At 43.1% G+C, this 26,282-nt stretch overlaps 1 protein-coding gene across 4 annotated transcripts in view; it reads right to left on the bottom strand.

Annotated features, from left to right (window-relative positions):
- ATP13A3 (ATPase 13A3) overlaps nt 1-8,125 on the bottom strand; it is an 88,422-nt gene extending 80,297 nt beyond the window's left edge. For all 4 annotated transcript variants that reach the window (XR_006207053.1, XM_042954810.1, XM_042954814.1 and 1 more), the window contains exons 1-2: nt 8,043-8,125; nt 7,235-7,278 (exon numbers count right to left, since the gene is read on the bottom strand). The gene's annotated coding sequence lies outside the window, so the exon portion shown is untranslated. The remainder of the gene's footprint in view (nt 1-7,234; nt 7,279-8,042) is intronic.
- Nucleotides 8,126-26,282: the final 18,157 nt, after the last annotated feature.

Raw genomic sequence — 26,282 nt, 5'->3', positions numbered from 1 at the left:
ACCGCACAGCAGCACTGTGTTCACTTGCTAGACTGTTCACCTCTAAGATGGCAGAACTCATTCATCAACATATATCCAGCACCTAGCCCTGTGCTTGGCACACACAGGACTAAAACACACTGAATAATCAGATGTGCCAACACAATCCTAAGAGCATAACCAAAAGGCCCTAACCAAGCTTCCTTCCTTCCTTCCTGCCTATAAAAATCACAACACGTAGGTGCTACAATAATTGGTAATTGCCACAATACTTTTAAGGCAACATGAGGAAGGGTCATTCACTATGGGCTGCATCAGAGATAAGAAAGGATTCAAGACAAAAACACATTAAGATGCTTTTGAACCTAACTAAGCAGTTTATCCTGTTCTTCTCACCAAAAACTGAACAGAAAACAAGCATGGGTTAGCTCAAAATTATCCATCAATGAACTCTAAGGCAGTAGTAATCACTATAAAAAGCATATTTTCCTATCAAAAGGATCCCTGAAGTAAAAATCGACTTTAACTGAGAACGTGTTAGGTTAGTCTAGTCGTTCAAATAATTAAGTGCTCCAGACAAAATTAGGCTACTTGCCTGTAGGACTTTACATTTTATTTAGTAAACTGAAACACATTATTATAATTGGCATGTAAATAAGGATTCTATCTTTTATGCATGGAAAAACAGTAAGGCAAAAAAAAATTTTTTTTAAGAGAAACTTTAGGAAATCATGGACAAAATAAATTACAAATGAGCTTAGAAAACTGATGGCTTAAGAAGTTACAGCATAATTAGGGCACCTTGATGGCTCACCTCAACTTGATGGCACCTCTTTGGCTCAGGTTACATATGATCTCGCAGTTTGGTTCATGAGTTCGAGACCCTCATCAGGCTCTCTGCAGTCAGCACAGAGCATGCTTCAGATCCAGTCTCCCTCTTTCTCTGCCCCTCCCCTGCTTCTGCCCTCTCTCAAAATACGTAAACATTAAAAAGAAAAAAAAAAAAGTTAAGGCATAATCTAGAGATGAATGAAAAATCTTTGGTCTTTGAAGAACCAGTGACCCACATTTAAAGAAATCAATCCAAAGGCCACAGAAAGAAAATAAAATTTCAAACCTTCCTTTTAAAGATGTAGACACATTTCACTAATCAGTATTTCTAAATGAAAATAAATCACATAAAATTCCACTAAATAAGCCTAATTAAACATATTTTTAAATTTTATAACATGGCCAGGGACAGACAATGGGTAATAGTAACACAGAGGATAGGGGGAAATGACTACAAACACACCCAAAGAGAGAAAGGGAAAGATAAAAATATACATAAAATGTACATTAGCGATACATGAGATTAACAGCTTGAGCTTTTTAGGATGTTGTTCCCAAAGATGCAAAATCATGGTATTTTACTATGAAAAGCCTGAATACAAAACTATGTCATTATTGCCTGCTGCTCCAGTTAAAATACTAAAGGCAGCAATCCTCAATCCCCCCTCTACGTTCCCTTCTCTTCACTTTTCTCCCTCCCTCCCTCTCTCTCTCTCTCTCTCTCTCTCACACACACACACATTTGTTTCGAATATGCTAAATGTTATTAAACCATAACTACATTAAACAAATAATAGTGTGTTACCATTTACTGAGGCTCTTATCCTCACAATTCTCTCCAGTAGCTTTTATTACCTCCACTTGTCAAATGAAGAAACTAAAAAAGGTTAAGTGACTTGAACCCAACCACAGAGCTAATCAGTGATGAGGCTGGAATTTAAAGTCACTTGTACGTGGCTCTGGTGCCCACATTTTAACCCCTATATGTATAACACCCTCTCCCAAGGCATCTTTAGCCATCAGACCGGTATTTTCTTACTGTGCTATCCCAAGAGTAATGTTTAGGTTCAGATACTTTAAATTTCAAGGAAAACATTAACAACTTACATTGTTTGTTTGTTTATTTTTAAGTTAACTCTGCATCCAACATGGGGCTCAAACTCATAATCCCAAGATCAAGAGTTCCACGCTCTACCAACTGAGCCAGCCAGGTGCATCTACAGTTCTTTTAAAATAATGCAGATTTTACTAGTAGTTAAGGAAGACATTATCTAACACTGAATATAGCTGAATATCAACCCAGAGTTATACAAAGTACAAATGGTCCCCTAATATTTCCAACGTTATTATTGAGCCTTTTAATTATGCTAGGTTCTTTGTGTGCTATAAAACACCCAATATAACCGTGGAGAGAGAACAGATTTTCATAAATATCTAATTTCTTTCTCCATTATTTACATTGTGGACTCACATCATATATGCCTTTAATTACACTCATTCAACTATCTGTGCTATAGGAAAAAAAGAAAAACAAGAGAAAAAATAACTTTAAATAATGGTGGCAGGATGCCTGCCTTTACATCCTTGTCCCAGAGTGAGCATGCAATGGAGACTATAAATTTGCTGTTTCTCAGCCAATCTAAAGTCCCATTCACCTGTCAAAGGTATCTCACATAACCAATTATGACCCAGCTCACACAAAAAAAATAACCTAAAAGCTGGAGAAATAACTGGCTGTTGGAAGTGAAAAACGGTATGTCAGTCAACAATCAGTTTTCAAACTGATGCCTTCCTAAAGGACTTTTTCAAGGGTAATTTTGACTATATTGGATTTTTACCTTTTAAATGAGAATTTAGGCCCAAAGCCCCCACATAAAGGGTGATTTCATTTTACTCAGCTCTTTAGATCAGAAAGAATTGGGAACCAAAACATTGGTCTTGTGTATCAAAGTAAGTTAATAACTAATGCATTATTCATCCTTTTTCACAAATGGGAAAAAGCAGAGCAACAAGGATGCTGTTAGAAGAAGGCACACTAGACATGTAGTAACTACTCCATGACTTATTTTAAAATAAAATAAAAATAAAATAAAAGCCTGTCAAGTAATCAAAAGCAATCCTTAACGTTGGTTCTCAATAGAAAAAAGAAAAAATGCACATCGAGTTTTGAGATGGGCCGGTAACTAGAACAAAGGAAAGAGTGGAAAGAATACCCTACCTAAAGAAACCGTCTAAGCCCAGATCCTTTACTATGATGCTATCACTTACTCTCCAGACACGTTTCCTTTTCTATAAAAAGAAGGGACTAGTCTTTGACCTATCTGTGACCATTCAGCATTAATGTTTTCCAATCTCACACTTCATTATTTCATTGTCCAACTCACAAATGCCTTATGAAGAAAACAGAAAAAACTAAATAAAATAGTCAATTAATCTAGCTTGCTATCAGAGATAGAACTGTCTTTTATACCACCACCCAACAAGAGGTACAATTCTTTTTTTTTTTTTTTTTTTAAGATTTTGTTAAGTAATCTGTATACCCAAAGCAAGGCTTGAACTTACAACCCCAAGATCAAGAGTCACATGCTCCACCAACTGGTGCACCCAAATATTTTTATTTAAAATTCCCGAGAATGGGGCGCCTGGATAGCTCAGTCAGTTAGGCATCCCACTTTGGCTCAGGTCATGATCTCATGGTTTGAGAGTTTCAGCCCCGCGTCGGGCTCTGTGTTGACAGCTTAGAACATGGAGCCTGCTTCAGATTCTGTGTCTCCCCCTCTCTCTGTCCCTCCCATGCTCATGCTCTGTCTCTCAATAGACTTAAAAAAAATTTTTTTAATAAAAAATAAATAAATAAAGCTGAGAAAAAGACTACATACATCAGCAAATTCCACATCATATAACCAGGAAATTCTACTTTGCGTAAACTCACTCTTCCCAGAAATTCAATTTCTTACCTAACTAGAATCTGGGTGTCAACAGATCATAGGGAGTAAGTGAAAGAGTCAACAAAAGAGAGAGAAATTTCCATTCAGAGATTGATTACAACTCAGGGGCGCCTGGGTAGCTCAGTCAGTTAAGTGTCCGACTTCAGCTCAGGTCATGGTCTCACAGCTCATGAGTTTGAGCCCCGCATCAGGATCTGTGCTCACAGCTCAGAGCCTGGAGGCTGCTTTGGATTCTGTGTCTCCCTCTCTCTCTGCCCCTCCCCTGCTCACACTGTCTGTCTCTCTCTCAAAATAAATAAACATTAAAACAATGTTTTAAAAAAGAGATTGATTACAACTCACTTAATTCATCGCATCCCACACACACAAATCAACTTTAAACACAGGGTACTTCTTCCTGCATTCTCAGTTCATACCAGCATTAGTGGCCTTTGGTGACAGGAAGAGGTAAAAGATGTACCTTCAAAGAAACCTGCTTCTGTGGAGCTCTGTTTTCAAGTCTATATGGCCTCTTTCCTGGGAGAGATGCCTCGTGGTACATAACTCCTTTAATTTGGCAGTCTTAAAGTTTGCTACCTGAGTTAATATTTTACCACTCAGACCTAACAAAGGCCCCATTATGAGCCTTTTGGGTCTAAGATGTTACCAGATCCGGTATTGGGACATTTCTCTCTGGAGACCTGTTCTATGGAAACTCAGCAATCCGCACCCTCAAGTTTCCTTGAACAGCTCTCCCTTTCCTTCATTGCATTCTTCTCCCTCCTTACTAATTCCATAACATCTTTTAACTCGTGATTACAAACTGCTCGTTTTTTATTACCATTTATTCATGACATTTCACATCACCTCTCTATTTTTAATCTTACTAACACAAATGTTTTTAACTCATAACTTATATAATCATTAGCTACCATTAAGTTCAGGACATTCTACCCTACAGATACCACCTACTTTTCTCCACATTCAATAAGCCCAGAACCTGTTACTTTTTTAAATAAATCTTAAAAGATGTGTTCTAATTCTGATCTTCTCTTATTTCTCTACTCTTAAAATATGAAGTCAACAAAATTTAAGTAAGACTCTAACAATTATTTCCTTGTTTCTTGAATGTTTCCTGGACTAGTGAGATGGGTTAATTAGAACATGGTTTTGGTGACTACAGATTTATTCTCTCCATAAGCCAGTTAGCTTCATTTCACACAAACTATGTTCCAAAACCAAAGATCAAATCCCATCAGCTATCTCTTGGATGCAGATTTAATTAGATGAGCTCTACAGTACATTCAGAATGCATCCCATCACTGGAACAAACTTTCTGGTGATGTATCAGGTACATGTCAGGCACTGGATTATCTTCTTCTAACATAACACTGTGAATTGGTTTAAGAGTACGGGCCTTCAACAAGTGATAAGCTGCTAACTGCTATTCAATTTAGGTTCCATTCACAAAGTCTTCCACTTACTACTTATAGTTTAGGTTATCAAGTTTACCAGTGAACAGAATCCAGCATGAGATAAAGCACGTAATCAAGAGCCTTTTAAAATTCGGTTTTTTAGCAACTACAACCATTTTGCTGTCATTCACAAGTATAAAGTTACTTCCACCATCACCCAGACCATTGGGAAAAAATACAGAACAAAGACAGTTTCACAGGATGCCCCCAGATCACTGATCGTAGCCCATCTCCTAGGACAACTATTAATCTTGGGAATAAGGTATGCTCACATTTTAAAACGTTATATTCACAAGTGGTTACAAAACCATGTTACAGAAGCATAACCTGATTTAGTATATGAAATGCCAAGAGGGAAATGGAGAATACAAGTGCTCAGTTAATCCTCAAAACCTGTTAAGGTAAGTATGAGTATTCATTTTTAATTAAAAAAAAAAAAAGAAGTAGAAGATGATGATGATGATGATGATGATGATGAAGAAGAAGAAGAAGAAGAAGATCAGGAAGTTAAGCAACTTAGAATACAAAGGACTTTGAAGACAGCCAGAACCCTAACTCTGTTACTGTATTTAACAAGCAGTTTCTATTTCCAGGTTCACCATACTAGCTGTACGTGACTCTAAGCAACTTAACATCTCTGAATCTCAAGTTTCCTCATCTGTAAAACAGGGTTTAAATGCATTAATTCATGTCAAGTGTTAAATTCAAAGTTTACGATACAATAAGCTTACTCAGTAACTATCAGCACTGGTCAAACAACTAGTTATGAAAAGTCAAAAATCAAACTCCAGTATGATTTCCCATGTCCATGCTTTCTCTACAATATGTTGTAGCTGCCAACACAGTTATTATCCACCTAAGAATCCATATTCGAACTATAACATAGGCAGGAAACTGATACTACCTAAATGAGAGAACTATTAAAGGTTAACTAAACCAACACAAGTATTTTAGCTCTAACATGTAATAAGCAAAACCAGGTAGAAACTCATCAGAAGATAATGTTTAGACATTCAGGCTTACAGAGCTTTGTTCTAATTACTATAAAACTATTTTTCCTATCTATGTAGTTTATCCTATTTATCTCAAATCAGCTACAAATTAAAATTTTAATTATCTGGCATACCCCAAATAAAGCATCCTGGTTGACCTAGACAAAGAAATCAGCCCTCTTACTACATAATTTGAACACTGCATCAAAGCCTGTCAACTGTATTTTCAAAATAAACTGCTACTCAATATGTTCATTTATAACTCTACTGCTTATAAATTGAAACAACCAGTGCCATCACTTTTCCTACCCAATGCCTTGTGCAAACACAAGCTTTGCTGTTCTAACGACATTCAAAAATCTCAACTGTCTCACTCTCACCTGATCTAACAGTGGATGATGCAAAGGCAAGGAGAGTAGCAAAAGTAAACTTCCATAACAACAATTATTAATAATAGGCTTACTACCTGAAACTTCCAGTAACTGATCTGCTAAAAAAAAAAAAAAAAAAAAAAAAAAAAAAAAAGGATTGCTAAACCAGAATGGGATGCCCACATGCATTTATTTTGGCAACTGTAGCCTATTCCGCAAAGTAACAATCCTCCTGAGAAAAGACTGCCCCATATATTCCAGTGAAACAAAATTAACATATGTGCCTTGGCTGAGGCTGAGTTGTAACCAATGGTAAAACACTTTTAACTATGAAATCACTCTTTAAAAGACAATGAATCAGAACACGTTCACTTTAGCAACAAAGCCTTTGAAAGACAGTATTCATTTTGCAATAATCTTTAACTTTCCTGCATTTCTTGGATTTTTACAAAAGTCTAACTTCCTGACTCATAGATCTAAAATAGTCATCATGTACACAAATGTTCTACTTATTCAGTTCAGAATCATACGTAGGCAACACAGGATTCTGTTTCTAGGTTTACAACTCCATACCCATTCATTTTGCACTAATATAACCACTAAATATAGCTCTAAGACACTGACGATTAAAAGGAGTTAATTACGTGAGTGATTCATACCTCCTATGTCCAGACACCAAGATCCAAGGATGTTCCTGTCAGATCTATGGGAAGAGGAAATGATAAACACCTGTCACAAAAGCTTTCCCAAATGGGAAGCCCCGCACGGAGCTGTCAATCTTCAATCCATTCCCTCCGCCACAACCCCCTCAAAAGAGTCATAACATCTACCAAGCCTAACTATGCGAAGGTAATGGGGGAGATGTTAAGGCCGTAGAGAGCGCGGCCGCGCAAGTACTGGACGAGAGGACCCTGGCTTTTTCTGCGGCTCGCTTACGGAGTCAAAGTGAGAAGCCTTGAGCAATTCAGAAGTCACTTTTCCTCTCTGGGCCTCACTCAGTTACCTGTAAAATGCGGTGACTGGCAAGAAGCTCCCACTACTCGGAGGCTAAGGACAAACTCAAGAGCCCTTCGGGCAGCACCCGCAGAAACACATGAAGCGCCCAGCCCTTCGACCACACCATCTCCGGGACTTTCGAAAAGGGCTGGACCACCATCCCTCTCCCAAGTCCCAGCACACACTCGCCGGCCCCGCAGGCAGCGTGTCCAACCCAGGCCTTCACACCCACAACGTGGGTGTCTCCTCCTCGCCTCACCTGTCCCAGACACACATTCCGCGGTCTTAGCGCTCCGCTCCCCACCCCACTCACCTCCCCCGGGAAGGGATGCCGGATTCCGGCCCGAGGAGCCGACCAGAAGCCCTCCTTGTACCCGCCACCCCCGACAACACCCTTCACCTCCCTCAACCCCTCGCCATCACCACCACCCACACCCCTAGCCTGCGTCCCGGGAAAGCCCGACCACTCACCCGCCGCCGCTGCGCCGTCTCCTCGCCGGCCTCCCGGCCGAAGCAGCCGAGGGACCGCGGGGAGCCGGGGCCCGGGCCCGCCGCTGTCGCCGCCGCCGCCTCGCCTCAGCCCAGCCCCATCGCCCTCGGCCGGCGCCGGCGGCCGCGGGTCGCTCGGGCTCGAGGCGCCGCCGCCGCCGCGCGCTGCGGCTCGGGGTGAGGGGAGGGAGGCGCCGCGGGCAGGCCCGGGCCGCGCCGGGCACAGGGGCGTCCGCGCTCTCCTCCTCGGCGCCCGCGGCGGCGGCGTGCTGCCGGGGCAGAGCGAGAACAAGGGAGGGCGGCGGGGGAGGCTGGCAGGGGAGGGGGGCGGTCTGCACTCCGAAACGGCCTCCCGCCGCCAGCGACGTCGCGAACCCCCCCTCCCCTCCGCCGTGGCGCCCGGATCACGCTGCGGGGAGAGCCGGCGGGCAGGCGGGCAGGCGGGCGGGGGAGCGCGCGCTGCGAGCTCGGGACTCCCGCGCCGGATGTGAGGTCACGTGATTGCCTCATCCCCGCGCCGAGGGCGGAGGGGCGCAGAGGGGACGTAAGGGGGCGGGGCCAGCGGAGGCGGGCGGGCCGATGGGGCAGTCCCCGCCCACCTCCCCTTCAGCCCCCTTGGCGGGCGAAGAAAAGAAGGGGAGAAGAGGACCCTTCCAAAGAGCTGGGTGTAGGGGAGAGGAGGCTACACATAGAGGACGGCGTTTTTTTTGGCCTGGAGGAGATGGAATTTGCCACCCTGGCTGTGCAAAAACAAGATCATAGTCCAAATTCCCATTTAATGAACAGGGAAACTGAGGACCAGTGAGGGGCCTGGAATAGACTTGGCCAGAGTCAAGGTCGAGCAGGAAACTTGTGCTAGAATGCAGAGGAAGCCAGATCCTAGCTCTAATCCAGGCCTCTTTCATTCCTTAACAGCAACACCTCCCCATCGAAAAACAAACAAAATACTGTAATTCGCCTTTGACAACCGGCTCGGCGCACCCGGCTTCGGGCGGAGGACTGGGGAGCGTACCCAAAAGAAAGCTCCCACGCGCCCACCCCACAGCCTCCGGCGTGAAGGAGTTTCTTCCGATGGTGCTGGAAGCGAATTAAATACTTCCCTCCGCAGAAGCTTTATCTCGGCGCAGAGCCCCGGCCGGATATACAAATCGCGCGTTTGGTTTTCGCGGCGTCCCTTCGGCGACGCGCGCCGGGAGCGCGCCCCGCCACCTGCTGCCTGGGGCTCCAGCAGTCTCTCGGCCCCTAGCCTACCGCGCCCGCGCCGGGGAAGCTGGGCCATCACTATTGTTACTACGCCCTGCGGCTAACAGAACTCTTAGGTGCCTAAACGCGAGAAAGGGAAGGGATGGCACGCGCCCTACCCCTGGTCCACCGCACTTTCGGGATACGTCGCAGGAAGCATTCAGCCTCTGGTTCGAAGCACATGGTGACACTTCTCAGGGGATACTTACTACCCGGCTCCCTCCGCGACATATGGTGACACATCATCTGAGACAGCACACTGCCCCCGAGTTTACGGCGCAGATGTCACCTCCCTGGGAGCCAGGAACACGCTACTCCTGGCCCCCTAAATTGTGTGGTGCTGGACAGGTTCCACGAATTTCCTCACGTGGTGTAGAGCGCCCTGGACCTAGTGAGTCCACATCTCTCTTCACAACCCCTGGGCGCAGTCTCGCCGGTGTGTGTGTGTGTGTGTGTGTTTCAAACCTCACACTATTCAAATGATTACAGGAGATAAGAGGTGTGGAAGTTGGCAAACTGTAAGAAGCTCGCTAGGTGGGAATGAGCCCTTAAAGCCTCCTCCCTCACCTCTCACGGCTCCTTGGCTCCAGGCTGTTTCCCCTCCGCCTTTAAAAAGTTCAGGTCTCTCAAGTCTAAAAACAAAACCGTGGTGCCAGCACTCCGCTCCAAAGTGCCCTCTCCAGCAGGTAGCTTCTAAGTGCTTCTCTGCCTCTCCTGCTGGCCTCTTAATCAGTGTCGTCGCGGTCCCTCCCCCTGCCCCTCTCCACTTCCTCATTTCTCAACGCGTGGCAGTCTACTTTTTCTCCCCACACACACTCCCTTCCCTAACCCTGCCCAGGCAAGAGTAACCTCTGATCTTCCTTTTCCCAAAGCGGGCAGGTACTCCTCAGGCCTAACTCTCTGGATCTTTCTGCTACGTTTGACACCTCAAGATGACTCTCACCTTCTGGAATCTCAATGCTCCTTCGGGTTCCAAGGGCATGCCCTCCCCTAATTCTCACATTCTCAGTAAATGAGGCCCCTGCCTCCTCTGATGACATCCTTCAGTGACACCAATTGTGACTCTGCACCTTAAATGAGAGCCTCCCCATAAGCTCCTGTCACTCCACTCTTCTGGGGACTACCTCCATCCTCACCGTTTCAACTACCCAATCAGCCATCTCCAGCCCAGACCTCTTTCACAAAAACTAGACCCAAATATCCAGCTGCCTGCCTGGCAGCCCATCACACAGGCACCCCAAAGTCAGCACAGCAGGGAGTGAGCCCATCCCACTAGCTCCATCTCAGCCCCTCCCTCAGCTGTCCACACCACCACCTACTGCCATCAGAATTAGAAAGTTGGGCATGAGTCATTCTTGATTCAGCCCTTTGCCTTATCCAGTAACCCAGTTATCCAGTAACCTTATCTATTTCACCTCCTTAATAAGCCTGAACCCCTACCTCCTACAGGCTCCAGCCATCCTTTGTAGCAGCCTCCTTCAGACAAACTTGTCCTCCACTCAGCCTCCAGAGTGAACTATCTGAAATGCGCTTTCACTGAAAATGCTGCAGAGGTTCCCCAGGCTTCTGGCTGCGAGTGTACCTCCAAGGCATCCAGCATGAACCTGTCAACGCATTAAGGCTTTTGAAAGACCCCCAAAGAGCCCCCCCAGACTTCAAGAAGCAGCCAAAATCCCCAGAGCAAGGCCACACACGGCAGGGCAAGGGAAAACTGTAGGAAGAAAAAAAGTAATTGAATATATCAAGAAATTCCCTGCTACAGAACTTCTGGGTATACAAGGAGAGAATTTGGATACTGACTGGAGGAGATGCTGAGTCACTAGGAAAAGCTTGAGTGTGTTTATACACTGAGGGGAAAGACGGAGCCAGAAAAGGAAGAGAAGCCCAAGAAGAGTCAAAAAAGAGTGGAGCAAGTCCTGAGAAGTTCCGGGAGGCTTGCTGATTTTCCACCCATGATGATTCTGGGCCCAGCAACTGCTCACGAAGGGCCCAGCCCCTCCCTCCTCGATCCTGCTCCTTCTTTAAGCCCCAACCCATGATCACAGCACCAAATAGACAACAGTCCTCCCAGTAAGCTCTAACTTTACCTTCCATAAGGACTGTCTGGCTTCTCCTCCACCCTCAAAACCCCTTTCCTGCTTGCCTCTGGCATTCACCATCACCTCCCCACCAAGATCACCAAGAGGGAACATCCACACATTCACTGCACCCGGTGTCTCTCCCTCATTCCAGCTTTTGGAGAGGGGCAGGGCCTGCTCCTGAGAGAGCCCACCCTTTGTAGGTCCCGTCCTGAGCCTCCCAAAGGTCACACTGTTGCCTACTCCAGCTGATACTTCTCAGACCTTATCTTTCAAGCTGGTTCTTCAGCATTTTTCTCCTGCTCTGGAGACAAGTTTCTCCCAGTTTCCATAGCTTGCTTCTGGAACTACCTTTTGTTTACTCCCTCTCAACTTATGGTGGTGTCTCCTCTATCCTGCCTTTCAGTGGTGCTGGGGCCCAGGCTCACGTTCAGGCTCAAGAGTGCACGTGTCTCTCTACACAAATTTTTGTTTGTTTAATTTGTCATCTGTCAACTTCACAAGAATTGTGGGTGGGCTTCACGGGTCTACAAATTCCTTAAACTTCAAAGCAAAAACTTTTATTATAAAAGGAAGAAGTGTAGTTTTCATCAGCTTCTCAAAGGTGTTTGGGACACCCAGAAAGGATAAGAGCACTGACCCACATGCAGTCCCCCGGGGTGACCTCTCCACCATGGCTGTAGCTAACATCTGCATACCTGTAACCCCTGTCTCTCTTCAGAGTCCCTGGGCCATATGTCCCGATCATCTTCGCATGATGTCTCACTCCTACCTCGTAAACTCACTTATCCAAAACTCAACGCTTGCCCTTCTTCCCCAAACCAGCTCTTTTCCCAGGTTTCTTGACTTTAGCAAAAGGCACCCACTGCTCACTCCAGAAACCTGGCAGTCGTTTTTTTCCAATCCAATAACAAACCCATTTCACATCCTTCCACATCTCTCCATTTCAACTGCTATTAGAAAAACCCAAGCCACCTCCATCGCTCACCTGGGATGCTGCCTTAGCCCCCAACTAATTCCCCTACTTTCACCCTTAACTCCTTTCCAATCCATTCTCCCATAGCAGCCAGGGTGTATTACTGTGTGGGACTCAGAGCACAGCTCTTGATGGAGGCTTCCAGTTCACGGAGAATAAAATGTGAGTATCTTTGACCTACAAGGTCCAGTGTTGGAAGTGGCCTGCCTCGCTGTCACTCCTCCACCATCACTCTCCTTTTACCCCAGCTCTCCTTCCCCACCTCACCTCATTCCAACCATAGTTGCACCTTCTTTCAGTTCTGCAAACACACCAAACTCTTTCCTGCCTCTGAGCCTTTGCAAAACCTGTTCTTTCTGCCTCTTCCCTTTTTTCCTTGCCTGGCTAACTCTTACAAATTCAGCTCTTGGTTTAAATGCGTATGCATCAGCTCCTGAGAAAGGCCTTTCCTGGCCACTCATTCTTTCCTTTATTTTCTGATGACCTCCATTTGTTTTCTTTATAACCATTATCACAATTACCTGCAAGTTTATGTATGTATGTAACATCTGTCTCTCCCACCAGACCAGATGAGGACCAGCTGCAGCTCCAGAATTTTTCTAGAAGGAGATTAAAAGTGGCAATCTTTGGGGTGCCTGGGTGGCTCAGTCAGTTAAGCATCTGACCCTTGATATATCACCTCATAGCATGATCTCACAGTTTGTGGAATTGGACCCCGTGTCGGTCTTTGCACTGACAGCACAGAGCCTGCTTGGGATTCTCTCTCTCCCCCTCTCTCTCTACCTCTCTCTGTCTATAAACAAACAAACAAACAAACAAACAAACAAACAAACTGCATTAAAAAAAAAAGTGGCAATCTTTTTGGAAGAGGAAATGAAGGTTTGTCCTGAGGCTGTGTTTGCATGGCACTTTATTAAGAGTGAAAAAGTCAGTTGTCAATTTTTGTAAATGGGGGAAGGACTTTTGGAGTTATGGGAAGAGACACATAAAATATCCCCTCACACCATCTCTTAGTGCTGCTACTGGCACAGACTGAGTCAATTTGGTTTATTACTACATACCCAGCACTAGATGAAGCCTGGCATATGGTATACACTCAAATTTTGTAGTTGGATGAATGAATGAACGAATGAATGAGTGGATGAATTTACAATCTCAAAAATCATCTCTTTCAAATGCCTTTCCTGAATCCCGGGCTAAGAATCTCTCTTCTGTGCATCTCATTCATTACACTTACAACGTTAATGAAGTATCTGTTTAGTGTCTCTATCTTCTATTTGTTTATGTTGTACTCATATTTTTGTTTCTATACTTCTAAATATTTTCATGTGTTATTTGATCATCACAACATTGCCAATACTGAAAGTACCAGTTACTGTTTTCTCTATTTTTTATAGGCGAAGGACCTGGGGAAAATTTACATGTATTATCTCATTTAATCTTGAGAATAATCCTAGGAATTAGGTATTATTATCATCTCTATGGTTACAAATGATATTGAGGAAAGCTTAAAATCTCATCTTACAGAATAGGAAAAGATGTGAAATAACTCATTCAGGTTCCCAGAGCTAGTAAACAACAGCACAGCCAGGATTCAACCCAGGAACTTGGCTCCAGAGCCAACTGTTCCCCAAGATGACCAAATGAAGCAATAGTCATTTGTCCTCTAGGATCCAAATTATTTGGAATATCTATTTAAGCACCAGATTCTGACTTCCTCATGAGCAAGGACCTAACTAACCCATCTCTGGGGCCTCAGCGCTTAGCTCTGAGGATAAATCATTATCATTGATTTTCACAACTACTGTGTTGGACTAGCAATGGAATGGCTATGATTTCCTTTTTATTTTATTTTTTTTATTTTTGAGACAGAGAACAGGGAACAGGGGAGGGGCAGAGAGAGGGGGAGGGGCAGAGAGAGGGAGGTGGAGTATCTGAAGCATTTAACAGCACTGAGTTAAATGGAGAGCTCAGACTCTCCATGAGATCCTGACCTGAGCTGAAGTCAGATGCTTAACAGACTGAGCCACCCAAGAGTCCCATGATTCCCATTTTGTAGAAATGAAAAATGAGTTTCACAACTTCACAAGAGGAAGCGACTTGTTTAATTGTCCTTTTGACTGACTCTCACTCCCTTTTGTATTTCCTCTGCTGCTTCCTTAAAAGGTTGGAGGACATGTGTTTAGATTAGAAAGACTTTACCTTAAGAAAGACTGGGGGGAAAACACCACAGCACTCACTGCCTTCCACAGAAAGAGCAGCCATTAAAAGTTCTTTGATTATGACGTTTGCCTAACAAGCTTTCCTTCCTTTAGCTCCTTCTAAGCTATTCTGTCCCCATTTAGCTTGAACCATGCAGGGGTATGTGTGTGTGTGTGTGTGTGTGTGTGTGTGTGTGTGTGTGTGTGTGTGTGTGTTAGAACAGGAACAGGGAGCAGAGCTGTGAGTCAGATGTCTAGAAATCAGAGTCCAGGAACTACCACTGACCTGTTTCTGTTGCTGAGCAAAGTATGTAATCTTTTTTGCCTCTGACATGAAAGAAAAGCCAGGGGCCCCAAATTCTTCTCAGGCCATGGTGCCCTGGAATCTAGTGGATCACATGACACTGAATATTATTCACCAACTCACTGTTTAAGACATAGGGCCCCTGCTGGAGGAGTGCTCACTGACGGCATAGAGCCAGTCACGTGTTAATAAACCAGTCCTCCAAGAGGAAAACAGTCCAGATTTCTAGCACCTGCCAATTTCCTGGTGTAAATACTCCCACTATGGCCAATTTCAGGCTACCAACAGTTTCAGCTGCTCACAAAATTCCTGAAAATTTAGCAATCTGCTCTAATGAGCCAACACAAACCAGCTCCAACACACCGCTGCTTACAGTAACTCCTCATGTGGATGAGGAGAGAGGAAAAATGCAAACAGCCCTTTAAACGATGGTTTTAGGGACAAGACCTACCTCATAGGCTGTTACAGAGAATTTCCCTGTATTTAGATATAATGATTTCACCTCTGCTGAGTAAAGAGCAATTGTATTGAAGAGAGGAAAACTGGGTTCAAGACTTAGCCTTCTTAGAAGTAACATATTTATTTCTTTGAATTTCAATTTTAATGTAAATAATATTACCCACTCCACAGGATAGTTAATTATCTAACAAACACTTATATGGCATTTACTATCGGCCGGACACTGTTTAGTACTTTACAAATACACTAATTTAATCTTTAAAATAACAATGTAGGCTATGATCAAATTAGAGATAAAAGGACCAAAGCACAGAGAAGTTAACTAAGTTCTCTAAGGTCACACAGCTAGCAAATAGTAGAGGCAGGATTTGAATCTGGCTCCAGAGTCCATGCTTTTAGCCTCTAGAACCCCAAGTTGTTTTTATAAACAGAGTTTTATTGGAACACAGCCATGCTCAGTCGCTTACATATTATCTGTGGCTGCTTTTGTGATTCAACAGGAGAGTTGAACAGTTGTGACAGACCCTATATGACCTACAAAGCCCAAAGTATTTACTTTCTGGCCCTTTATAAAAAAAAAAAAAAAAGTTGTCTGTCCCTGCTGTATGATATCCTGCCTCTTTGTATGAGGTGAGACTATAGTCCCCAATCTTGAGCTGGTTCTGAAATTGTATTCTGAGCCAATAAGATCATACAGAAATAATGTCAAGATTGTAACTGTATGGGGGTGCCTGGGGGGCTCAGTCAGTTAAGCATCCGACTTCAGCTCAGGTCATGATCTCACAGTTCGTGGGTTCAAGCCCCACATCGGGCTCTATGCTGACAGCTCAGAGCCTGGATCCTGTTTTGGATTCTGTGTCTCCCCTTCTCTCTGCCCTTCCCATGCTCATGCTCTGTCTCTCTCTGTTTCTCAATAGTAAATAAATGTTAAAAAAAATTTTTTTAAAAAGATTGTAACTGTACCCCATCATTTGTACTATAACAATTGTATCAGTGAAGTAGCATTAAAATGTAGGCTTCAGAAACAAATGGTCCATGAAAATGTATGTTAATAGAAACATGTATCTCCCTTCATGGGATCCCAACATCTCCAGGTTGGAATTATTTTACAGATTCATCCCAACCCCAACTCTTCACTTGGGGAATGCAGTTTCAGGTTTCTGAACTTAATGCTGGAAATCCCTCATGATCATCCCTGGAGTCCCGCAAGCTGATTCCTCTACACAGACATGGGTTTTTTGCACAGCAGAGTCTCTTTTATGGGACTCGGGCCCCAGGCTCACATCTCCACACCTGTCATTCTGTCTCCGAGGAGTTCCACCACACGGCTGTTTCAAATGCCAAGCAGAGCAGCTCCTCAAAGCCTATCACACTGGTCTTCTGTGTAGTCATTAAAAACTTCCCCCGACCTTTGCAGCTACTTCCTGTGAGTCTCTCAGGGACTAGTCACTTGTGACCTATTTTGAGCTGAAACTTCTGGCTACCAGAGGAAATGAAGACCAAGACTGAGCTACACATGGTCAACTGTTTCTTTTGCACTCCTGACACCAAAAAAGACTGGCCCAGTGAAAGGATTGTAGGTCAGATGGGCACCTGGTTGCCCCGCTCAGGTCAGCAGATTTTCATTGCACTCTAAACCATGGGTCAATACCTCAGGATCACTAGAAGGCGGTTTGTTATCTTCCATTTGCTGAAGACAGTTGCTTCCTTAGAGTCATGGAGAAAAAGAACCCGTGTGCTCTCCTTGTTGAGTGTTTTTCCTCAAGGTGGAGATGCCTCCCCAGAATCGGTAAGGTAAGGCGACACCGGCTGAGCTCCTGTGTGCAAGTCCCACTGCCAAAGAATGTCTTTCATAAACATTTCAAAAGTGAGTTGATCCAAAACACACCTCCCCTGTGAGGTTACCTGTAATCTAATCCAGCCTAGGAATCACAGTCCAAACAGCTCGAGGTGCTGCAAATTCCACACAGCTGCGCAAAATGCAAGAGCGCAAGACTTTAAGGTGAAGAACACCAGAAATGTGTCCACATTTCCACACTGTTCTTTGTCACTACACTCCTTGAATGCATTTAAGTAGCCCTTATTACCAGCAAAGACAACCCAAGTGAAACCTCTTGGGGCTTTCCTAAAAAGCCCCTTTACAATTTTTTTAAGTTTACGTGATTACTCTAAGGTATCTTCAAGTAAATTTATGAACTTAATTTCATTTTTATTTTTTATTTTTTAAACGTTTTTTATTTTTGAGACAGAGAGAGACAGAGCATGAACAGGGGAGGGGCAGAGAGAGAGAGGGAGTCACAGAATCTGAAACAGGCTCCCGGCTCTGAGCTGTCAGCACAGAGCCTGACGCGGGGCTCGAACTCACGGACTGTGAGATCATGACCTGAGCCGAAGTCGGATGCTTAACCGACCAAGCCACCCAGGCGCCCCATGAACTTAATTTCATTTTTAAAATACACATACTTTTAAAGAAGTCACAGGGACCTAATGATCTCAACTATTTAAGAAGTACCTAAAGCTCCTTTAGGTTCCTAAAATACTTGATTTTATCTCTCCATAAGAAATTATGTGTTCCTGAGGGGTGCCTGGCTGGCTCGGCCAGTAGAGCATGTGACTCTTGATCTCAGGGTCATGAATTCAGGCCTCAAGTTGGGCGTGGAGCCTACTTAAAATAAAAATTAAAAGAAGAAAGAAAAGAAAAGAAATTATGTGCTCCTAAAAATAAAAATCATGCCCAGTCCATCCTCCTCCATAGCAATCCAGATATTCACAGACTAATTTGCAAGCTCCAAGAGACAAGGTAGGGTCATGTATACACCTTTTTATTGCCCACAACATGTGGCCACAGTAGTAGATGGTCAGTAATTGTTATTGTTGACATATAACCTCCATGAAGATAGGAACTTTCTCTGTTTTGCTCATTCCTATAGGCCCAGCGACTAGAACAACAACCAACAGGTGGTACTACTCAAAAAGTATTGAATAAATTAGCCTATATCCTTAAATGCAGGGGAAGGAGGTTTAGAATTCTTACACATTTTTCAATAACTTTGGTGCTTCTTGTAAAAGTCAGGAATCAATCAGAGAAGTGGAATCAGTAGAAGATATACATTGATATATACTAAAAGATTTATTGCAAGTATTTGGTTGATATGATTATGGGGGCTGGCTAGGCAAGGCTGAAATTTGCAGGGCTGGTCCTCAGGAAGGGCTGACCGGCACTCTTAGATGGAATTTCTTCCTTAGGCAAGCTTCAGCTCTACTTGTAAAGCCTTTCAAATGACTGAATTCGGCTCAACCATATTCTTTTTTTTTTTTAATGTTTATTTATTTTTGAGAGAGAGAGAGAGAGAGAGAGGGAGATACAGAATCAGAAGCAGGATCTGAACTGTCTGCACAGAGCCCAACGCAGGGCTGGAACCCACGAAGCTGAGATCATGACCTGAGCTGAAGCAGAAGCTTAACTGACTGAAACACTCAGACGCCCCTCACCCATATTCTTTAGGATATGGTCAATAACATCTACAAAATACCTCCATAGCAACCTCTAGATTAGTCTTTAATTGAATAACTGGAGAAATTGCTTAGACAACTTGACACACAAAAAAGACACAGAAAAATCAGTAAATGTAATATACCATGTTAAGAGGATAAAGGACAAAAATCATATGATCATCACAATAGATGCAGAGAAAATATTTGACAAAATGCAATACCCTATCATGATAAAAACATTCATGCCAAAGTTCATAGCAGCATTATTTATATTAACTAGAAAATGAAAATAATCCAAATGTTCATCAACTGATACATGAAACAACAAAATACAGTATATCCACACAATGGAATATTATTTGGCAATAAAAAATGAAATGTGGATACACATTGCAACATGGGCGAACCTTGAAAACATGCAAAACAAAAGAAGTCCGTCACGAAAGGCAACATATTATATGATTCCTTTTCTATGAATTTTCCAGAACAGGCCAGTCCATAGAGATAAAAAGTAGACTAATGTTTGCTAGGACTGGGGTAAGGAGGGAATAAAGAATGAGTGCTAGCCTGTATGGGGTTTCCTTTTGAGGTTATGAAAATATTCTGAAGTCAGATACTGGTGATGGTTTTATAACTCTGTGAATATGCTATAAAACACTGACTTGTGCACTTTAAAGGGTAATTTTTATGGTATGCGAGTAATATCCCAATAAAGATGTTATGTCTAAAAAAAAAGTATATTTACAAAGGGTTTTAAATAACATAATGAGGGCCATGGCTCAGTAGTGCTTTATTTAAACCTTATATTCCTCCAAGTACCATAATTCAATTCTGTCATTGAATTAGACCATCAGAAGGCTCCAAATGGAATCGTATTTAGTGCCTCACAATCACCCTAACAGCATCACCTGAACATTTTCCCTATAGTTTTTTTAACTTTTTTTTAATGTTTATTTATTTTTGAGAGAGAGAGAGAAAGAGACAGAGCATGAGCAGGGGAGGGGCAGAGAGAGAGAGGGAGACACAGAATCTGAAGCAGACTCCAGGCTCTGAGCTGTCAGCACAGACCCCAATGTGGGGCTTGAACTCATGAACTGTGAGATCATGATCTGAGCTGAAGTCAGACGCTCAACCAACTGAGCCACCCAGGCACCCCTCCCTATAGTTTTTTAAAATCCAAATTGTCATAATAAATAGCTGCGTGGAGCTTACTTCTGCACTTTTTTGCACAAATAATAAGAACATTGCCCATCCCATTACTATATCACTATCGTTCTTTGTATTACAGAATACTTCATGAAAATTTCATGTTAAGCTTTATTTTAGGAAATGCAATGTCCCTTAGGAATTATCCTTTCTGATAATCAAAACTATACAACTGATTTTAATTTCTTTTATAGCCTGGGAGGAAGCTCAGTTGAACCACAGCAATTATGTTGATCGAAGTAATTAAAATTTTTGTCTCCGTTTTTTTTTTCTTTCTGTTTTTCTTCTCCTATTCATAACCTGCCACCTTAGTGCATGGAATTTTGGTGCAAGTCACCTCAAATCCCAGTATTTATTTGAAGAATTGGTCCAGGATTGTGGACTAAGGTTCAGTACTTAATTGTGCCTCACATTAAATCAGGTTTTTCTATATTGGCACTTTGAGCTAGATCATTTGGAAGTGGGGGTCTGGTGGGGGGTTGCTCTGTGCATTGTAGGATATTTAGCAGCATCTTTGGCCCTCACCCACTAAATAGCAGCAGCTCTCCAGTTGGACAATCAAAATGTATTGAGACATTGCCAAATGTCCTCTTGGAGGGCAAAATTGCTCTCAACTGAAAACCACTGCCATTAAATCATCATGGGAAAAAACTGACCATGCCCCACCCCCCCGCCCAACTCTTCCCAATAACTCTAAGAAGTACCAGAAATTCATCACTGTAGATGGTAGATGATAGATGGACAGACAGACAGACAGATAGATACATAGATTCATACTTTGCTCACTTACTTGAGATGAATCCAGGACACCTCTCCACTTGGTGTCACTCCCTAAAGCAGATCTGTTTCCATATAGATCTTCTCATTTTACAAGGAAAGAATTATTTTAAGTTTATTCATTTATTTTGAGAGAGAGAGAGTGAGAGAGTATGCAGGAGGGTCAGAGAGAGAGAAAGACAAAATCCCAAGCAGGATCTGCACTGTCAGCATGGACCTTGATGCAGGGCTCAAACTCACAAATCGTGAGATCATGACCTGGCCTGAAACCAAGAATCAGACACTGCTTAACCCACTGAGCCACTCAGGCGCCCCCAAGGAAAGAATTTCCTTATCTATTATTTCATGTGAGCCCAACAATCCATTAAAAAGGAAATTATTATTACTCCAATTTTTAGATGAGGAAATTGAAGAGTGAAAATGATCAACTTCAGAGCTAAACTCTAAATTCAGTCCTACTCCCCTCTGTCCATGTATCTCCACTATCCCACCCTCATGGGAAGACATGAGTTAGACACTGGTAGAAAATAACCAAATCCAGAAGTGGGAACATTCTATAGGACAACTGGTCTGAACTCTTTCAAAGTCAGTTCTTGAAAATAAACAATCAAAAAACAAAACCATGCAGGGAATGTTTTAGAATAAAACAGACTAACAAAACATAACAATCAAATGCAATGTGTGAACCTTGATTGGAATCCTGGTAATATATAAAAGGAATTCTTAGAATGAAGGGAATTTTGAGTTTGGACTGGATATAAGATTGTGGAATCAATCTTAGTGTTCTTAGATGTGATAACGGTATTGTTCTTAATCTGTTTTTTTTTTTTTTTTTAAGGGTGGTTTTATTAAAACATGGGACAGGACTGGTAGGCAGAAAGAGCGGCCTGATTTTGTTCTTATTCTTTTTTTTTTAATTTTTTAAATGTTTATTTAGTTTTTGAGTGAGGGAGAGACAGAGTGTGAGCGAGGAAGGGGCAGAGAGAGAGGGAGACACAGAATCCGAAACAGGTCCAGGCTCTGAGCTGTCAGCACAGAGCCTGACACGGGGCTCAAACCCACAAACTGAGAGATCATGACCTGAGCCAAAGTCTGATGCTTAACCGACTGAGCCACCCAGGTGCCCCTGTTCTTATTCTTAAGAGATACTTGTGGAAAGTATTTTGGGATAAAGTACCATGATATCTGCAATTTTCGAATGGGTTGACAATAGCAAAACAAGATAGATGATAGATAAAGTAGATATGGTAAAATATTAACATTTAAAACATTTACATGGAAGAGGGGAAGGAATTTGTTGTACTATTCTTTCCATTTCTCTGAACATATGAAATATTTTCATAGTAGAAAGTTTAAAAAAAGGAAGTTGTGGGGCGCCTGGGTGGCTCAGTCGGTTGAGCATCCGACTTCAGCTCAGGTCATGATCTCACCACTCGTGGGTTCAAGTCCCATGTCGGGCTCTGTGCTGACAGCTCAGAGCCTGGAGCCTGCTTCAGATTCTGTATCTGCCTCTCTCTCTGCACCCGCCCCCCCCCCCCCCCCGCTTGCATATGTTCTCTCTCTCTCACTCAAAAATAAACAAAACCATTTAAAAAAAATTTTTTTTAAAAAGGAAGTTGAAGGGAAATTAACAAGTCTCATTAACGCACTGATTTTATTAATTTTTAATTTTTAATTTTTTTAACGCACTGATTTTAGAGTAGCCCACACATCACTTTGTGGGGGGTATACATGGTTATGCTTCGAGGACCCCGTGACTCCCCCTATAGCTGTCAACAACATTCTTTGTACAGATGTGGCTCTACCTTTCTCTGGGGAGAAGTTCTGTAGCTCCCATCTGATTTTTTTCAAATGGGCCCCATCACTCCAGAAAGGCTGAGGCCTTGAGGCTTGTCTGGGGATTTGGGGTCCGGTGGCTGAAGATACGTGAGATTCTTGGACTTTGAGACATTTTCTGGCTACTTAAATCACGTGTTGTAAATGGCTGCCTAAAGTCACAGGACCTTAGAACCGAAAAGAGCCTTAGAAATGATCGAAGCTCTGAAATAGGCCTTGCCCAAGGTCAGGAATTAACTTCGTGGTAGAAAGAAAAGCAAAGTCCAGGTCTGATTCCCAGGTTTCCACTCTGCTTATTCAAAGAACCAGACTTTGTTCAATCACCTGACCTCTTCCAGTTTCTGCGTAGACTAGAAAAGCCATCAAACATACTTACGTAGGCCTTCCTGACCGCTTCCCCCCACCTCCTTATCTGATATCCCCTCCTACTATCCTACCCTGGCTCACTCCTTACCTGCCACATGGTCTCCTTGGGGTTCTGCTGACACAGGCAGCACTTGTGGCCTCAGGACCTTTACTCTGGTTGCTCTTTCTTGCAGCTCTTCCTCCAAATGTTTAATTGCCTAACTGCCTCACATTCTCCACGTATGCTCAGGTCTCTCCATGTGGCAAATCACCTGTTTAATAGTCCAGCCCCCACCCCACCACCCCCAACATCACTTGGCCCTACTGCTTATCTTTTTTCCATAGCACCTGTGTCCTAACACCTATTCAATTTTCTTATTTGTTATGCTTTTTTGTTTATGGTCAGTTTTCCCCGTTAGAAAATAAGCTCCACAAGAGCAGAGATCTTTGTTTTATCTACTGATAAATCCCAAGTGCTTACAGCAGTGCCTGGTACACAGAAGCTATTCAATACTGGAAATGTTGGTTGAATGAATGAATGTTCTTTCGCTGCAACTCAGGATTTAATTTCAACTTAAAAGGGGCCACAAAAAGGCAAGAAGAAAAAAGGTAGGAAAGATGGAGGAGAGGCATTATACTGAATGTTTTCATTATTTAAAAGATGGGATGTAGGCTTTGGGGCATATGAACAGTAGCCCAGCACTGTCTTGCACAACGTCAGCCAGCACAGCTCTGTACGCAAAAGAGATTAGCAGCGTCTCTTCCGCCGGAGGGCTTACATGTTGCAATTCTCTTGTAATAAGTTCCTAAATATTTAATACTTGAATGACTTCCTAATAGGGTGTTGATTTACTACATCATAGGCATAATTAAGAGGCTTCAATTCAGGTCTGTTGGGATTAAATTTAAAGCCCGAAAGCTTAGCCTTCAGAGCCAAGCAAATCAGAAAACAGCACATGCATGATGCAGAGGAACATTTACACACAAGCTCAAACTTGCAGCTGTATTTCTAAGATCCCCATCTTTGCTTCGGGCCCAATGGGCTTCACTTCCTTCTGAGTCTGTGGGTGAAACCCAGATGAACCCAGAGTGTTACTCCCATAAGGATCTCGGTGGAGGGCCCCACAAACAGTCCCAGCAGTTTTAAGCCTTGGAAGGAGACCTTGATCTGGTATTTATGTAGACAGGTTCCCTCTCATCTTCCAGTACAGATGGATGTGGGTGTTCATTGCTAAATGAAACTGAGGCTCAACTTCAGAGGAAAAAGTATTTGCTTGTAGCACGTTAATGTTCCATATGTTTCGTTAGTAACTTTTTTTTCAAAATTTTTTGAATGTTTATTTATTTTTGAGAGAGAGACAGAGACAGAGCATGGACGGGGGAGGGGCAGAGAGAGAGGGAGACACAGAATTCAAAGCAGGCTCCAAGCTCTGAGCTGTCAGCACAGAGCCCGACGTGGAGCTCAAACTCACGAGCCGTGAAATCACGACCTGAGCTGAAGTCGGATGCTCAACCGACTGAGCCACCCAGGTGCCCCTTGCTAGTAACTTTTCATTGCAAATATGCATGTCTATCTCACCATGACCTCAAGTTATAAGGGAGCAAGTGGACTGATTGGTAAGGGATATTGGAGAGCTCTGACAAAATGTGGACAAAATTGTTTCCCCATCCTCAACATATTGTACACCAGGGTCTGTCAGACAGTTTTCCTGAATTACAAAATTCTTCTCTTCCCCGAGGATCCACCTCATCCCTTTTCCTGATGCAAGCTTACCCGAATAGTTATTGGCCTCTTTTCATAGTGACAAACCATTGCCTCTGCTCACTTATTCCTGGCTTGTGAGACATAGGGAAAAGAGGTTTAGTGAGAATTTTCTTAAAAAAAAAAAAAATACCAAGGCACCTGCATGGCTCAGTGGGTTAAGCACCTGACTCTTAACTTCAGTTCAGGTCATGATCTCTCAGTTCGTGAGCTTAAGCCCCGCATTGGTCTCGGTGCTGATCTCACAGAGCCTGCTTGGGATTCTGTCTCTCCCTCTCTCTCTGCGTCTCCCCTGCTCATTCGCTCGCTCTCTCTCAAAATAAATAAACTTAAAAATAATACGTTATTTTCTGTGGTTGTTGTGGTCACCATTCATTGAAGAAGTATTTTGTGGTGCACCTGGGTGGCTCAGTTGGTTAAGCGACCAACGTCTGATTTTGGCTCGGATCATGATCCTGGGGTCATGGGATCAAGCCCCGAGTCAAGCTCCACGCTGAGTGTGGAGCCCACTTGGGATTCTCTCTCTCTCTCTCTCTCTCTCTCTCTCTCTCTCTCGCCCTCTGCCCCTTCCCCACTTGCACCCTCACTCTCTCTAAAATAAAATAAAATAAAATAAAATAAAATAAAATAAAATATTATTTCATGAGTGACTACTATGCGTTTTAGAATGTGCCAAGCACTGAAGAAACAGTAGCACAGAACACCGCTCCCATTCCTAGGTATTTACAGTTTAAGGTAGTAAAACTGAGAAATAAAAGAAACCAGGAAGTTGAGACACAGAAAGAGAGACGCAGCAAAGAAGGTGAGTACAGATGGTTGTGGAAACTTCCTAGGTACTAAGGAAGACTTTCAGTAAGAAGTAGCATAGCACAAATCTGTGAAATAGGAAGCGAGAACAAAGACAAACATCCATGATGGCACTGCCCAGGCGAGGCACTGTGAGAGCCATACACATGTCCTTTCCGGCACTTTTGAGTCATTTTAATATGGTGGCATTTATCCTAAAGGTAGAATCTGTCACCTGACCTTCTTCCACTTAAAATAAGAATATAAACATTTCCCCGATTTATTAAAAATTGGTCGTAAGCGTTATTTTAGTCGTATCAATATGCCATAGTCTCCTTATCCAGTCCCACATGGCTTATCATTTACGTTGCATGTTGTTTCCATTCATATTAATTCATTCATTCTGCGTCTGTTGAACTCTTGCCTTTCAAGAATGGGGCAATGTGCTGGGTTTGATGATACAAAAATGAGCAAGTCTGGGCCTCCAGGAACTCCAAAGGCAGAAGCAAAGTGACTTGGAAACAGACATCAACAATCAATATATAAGATGAGACAATTTTTTTTTTAACGTTTATTTATTTTTGAGATAGAGAGAGACAGAGCATGAACAGGGGAGGAGCAGAGAGAGAGGGAGACACAGAATCTGAAACAGGCTCCTGGCTCTGAGCTGTCAGCACAGAGCCCGACGCGGGGCTCGAACCCACAGACCGTGAGATCATGACCTGAGCCGAAGTCGGACGCTTAACCGACCAAGC

The sequence above is a fragment of the Panthera leo genome, chromosome C2, assembly GCF_018350215.1.
Source record: "Panthera leo isolate Ple1 chromosome C2, P.leo_Ple1_pat1.1, whole genome shotgun sequence".
Lineage (NCBI taxonomy): Eukaryota > Metazoa > Chordata > Mammalia > Carnivora > Felidae > Panthera > Panthera leo.
Note: the sequence above shows the minus strand (reverse complement) of the source record. Positions and strands in the feature narration are given on the sequence as shown.